This window comes from Athene cunicularia (assembly GCF_003259725.1).
Source record: "Athene cunicularia isolate RWA chromosome 11 unlocalized genomic scaffold, athCun1 chr11_part1, whole genome shotgun sequence".
Classification (NCBI taxonomy): domain Eukaryota; kingdom Metazoa; phylum Chordata; class Aves; order Strigiformes; family Strigidae; genus Athene; species Athene cunicularia.
In genome coordinates this window covers 819,399-822,897 of record NW_020799113.1, presented here as the reverse complement: position 1 = coordinate 822,897, position 3,499 = coordinate 819,399, and positions in this window count along the sequence as shown.

The following is a 3,499-nucleotide window of genomic DNA, read 5'->3' as shown; positions in this document are numbered from 1 at the left end:
GAAGTACAAAAAAATACAGCTGCCTGCATGTCAATGTGTGTTTCTACTTTTTTTTTTTTTTTCCATTTCCTTCTGCTTCTATGCTGAAATATTAGGGACTTTAGAAAAACTTGGGTTTGTGTGTACTCTTCTATTTCCCAAGAGCTTGGTTTGACATACTAAAATACTCTATGCCGGTGTCTCTGCTATTCAAACAAAAGTGTGTAAGCACCTATAGACACAAAATCGTAAGCTCATCTTCTTCTAAAACTTTCTTCTCCACGTTTTCCCTTAATACAGCTAATACGTAATATATCCTGGAATGAAAACAAAGAAAAGCATTTTTTTGGGGGTATGTACTTACGGGGGTGCAGTGCTGACTATAGTGAGCTGAACCCCTGGGAAAACTGAAATGCATTGCCTTCCTTTTGCTTTAATCACAGGATGGCTGAGATATGACCGTTACCCAGAAGTTACAAAGAAGTTAATTATTTGTGGTGGGTTGTTTTTTTTTTTTTTTTTTTTTTTTTTTTTTTTTTTTAGCAACTAGACAGTCTCTGCATGTTGTCACATCCAGGCAGTCGTACACTGTAGCAGTTCTCACACATGATTTATCACTGAGACCTTCTAATTCAGTGGAAGTTTTGCAATCGATTCCGGTGGAACTGATGTTTTTACGTAACTTGTCACCACGGTGTAACTAGTGCGTTTGTCCACTGGATGGTGCATCGCCTATTCCTGCAGCCCTGGGGCAGCCTAAATAGTGTTAATCCTACCAGACCGTGTGACATTGGCGAAGAGCCTATCCCCAGATGCAAATGAAGAGAGAAAAGGTGCATTGACAAAGCAGTTATCTGACAGTTTTTTAAAGAAACATCACATATAATGATACGTAACCTAAATATAGGCGGAAACCAGGGAATTCCCAGATCTGAGCTTTCTTGAAATACAGGTGTGTCTGCGTCTTGTACCACACATGTATGTGCCCATTATTTCTGGATTTACTTCTGAAAATCCAGTTTCATTTGCAGCTCTCAGAGGAGGGGAAGCCATGTGCATTTTTTTTTTCCTCTTGGCTTTGATTTCTGTTCAAACACTGCTAGAGAGGCTGCGGAGCTTTGCACAGCAAACACAGTGCTTGCTGCAGTGCAAAGATCTTGAGAACCAGTTTGGGCTTCAAGGCTACACTCAATCTGATTTTGCAGGCCCTTGAGGGTGCCAAAATATTTTTTTCTGATGGAATACAATCCTAACATACTCATTTCCTTTGCCAGGCAGCTGGATTTAAAAGAGGCAGCGCTGTCTGAAGTGTTCACTACGCAATGAGAAGTGTGATGGCCAATATTGCAGATGCTTAAGAGCAAGTTAGCAAATTTATGCTAACCAGAATTTCTTAAATTCAGCTTGCTTTGGTCTCTGCATTTCTAGCACTGTGTATCTGTTCCTTATTTCCTCCTGAACTTAAAATCAGTTGAATATTTTCCTCCCCACATTTTTACTAAGCGTGTGGAGCAGATCTTAGACTTGGTTTAATATGCACAACATTGGTTTTGCCATGCTAAAACCATTACCAGACATGTCAGGACTTTGGTTCTTTGAGTTTTGCTGGTTTGGAACCCATTTCCACAGCCAACAATCTTGCCAAGATAAATTGTTTGTCAGAGATAACTTCAAACCCTCAAACAAATTACCTAAGAAATGTTGAAACATAATGTTGCACGAAGCAAATTGTTTCCATGCTTCCTGTCCTTGTAGGAAGGAACAGAGCTTATCTCTGGTGCAGATTCCACAGAGACAGGCACAACACCTTCACTAATGCGTTGTTTAGGCGATGGAGGTTTTTGAATACTTCACCTATCAGAGGAACATATGAAATATTCATGCCCCACTTATCCTCCCCTCAGAAAAGCAAATACTGAAATACAAATGATTTCTATAAGGACTCCAACAGTTTGGCAAAGGGCAGTAAAGCTGCTCATGGGATGCATTAGGGAAAATAAAAAAAAGGAAGTTTATGAGAATATGTCATCTGCCATAGGCCCTTACATCTCAGGCAGACTGGAGCTGCTGAGGGTTTAATTATGCGCATGTTTGTAAAGTCCCAAAGGTTTGTCATTTGTGTGGATCTTTCCCCATTGAATATCGCTTTGTGTCAATACTGTGTTTAAATTTTAACTAAAAAGAAAAGGCGTTTTTCATAATCCATTTCCCTTGCAACCTTCCTCTGGACTGAACTCTATCCACTGTGCTGCAGGTGCAGGGTGATAACATTGTGACACATCTCCTATTTTTAGACCATTTTCAGTCCCTCCACGACACAATCTGAAGCAACAAAACAACCTATTATCTGTCTGGCTCTCTGCCTGCTCTGTGTGGTTGACTTCAAGACATACTTCTTGAATATTAACTGAAGAAATGGCAATTTACAGAAATAAATTTCTGAACCTCATTGTCTTAATCTCTGGTGCCTTCTGCTTTTTAGTTCCTGCCCTTCTGCTTTTGATTTGATGTGGTCCATGGATAGCAATAAAGCGATACAGAACAGTCTCAGAAAAGGGAAACTGTAAAAATAAGGAAGCTTTTTAAGAAGGTAAAAGGAACATCTAAGACACTGAAAGCTTTTGAAGGACGTGATCATAGAGGCAGAGTACGTGCACATCGGTACCAGAATAGACTAGATAAAGGGCAAAAAGAAGCAGCAGAGCTAAGAAGGTTATGAAAAATGAGTTGCATTCAGAAAAGAAAATCGGAAGAACCATAAGCACTGATCCGTTAAACACAAACCACAGCAGAGGTAAAACCAAATTGAGGCACAACTGAGACGAAGCATAAAGATGTTCCAAAAATGCTTTTTCAAGTAATAGAATGTCTGCTGAGAAGTCTGCGGAGCTAACAGGGAGTCAGTACACTCCAAAGACAAAAATGAGCACAGCTGAGAGTCCAAAGCGAGATCAGCCACGCGGAGGTAGGTAGGGTTGGGTTTGGTTTAGTGTAGGGAAATGAGACTAATGCTTACTAATTACAAAAGGAATAAAAGGTTCTATTGTGCAGCCAGCCAAAAGCCTTCAAAAATGGGGCTTCTACCAGTGGTACCTGCAAGAGATGCTGAAGGGATGCCCACCGCGGATTTTTTTGTGTGTGCCTTGGGTGAAATGGGATGCCAAGCCTCTTCCCTGCCCGTCGGCTGGAGCTGGCAGCGGGGGCAAGTGAAGGACCCACTTGGGCTGAGAGCCCAATAAACCCGGGTCCGAAATCATCAGCGGGACCTGCGATCCGAATCAAAGACCTGGGCACATCCACAACCTGCCACCTCGGGAAAGAGCCGCCGATATCGCCCTCACACCCCGCGACAGCCCCAGGGGGGAGACCCCAAAGACACCTCTCCTGCACCACAACACTTAACCCGGAGGATTTCCGAGAAACTTGGCTGTGCCCTTCCAGGGGAACTGCCTGAGCTGCCCTTTGAGCGCTTCCATACAGCCGGGGGAAACGGGCGCGGAGAGCACGTTTCTCGGGAGGA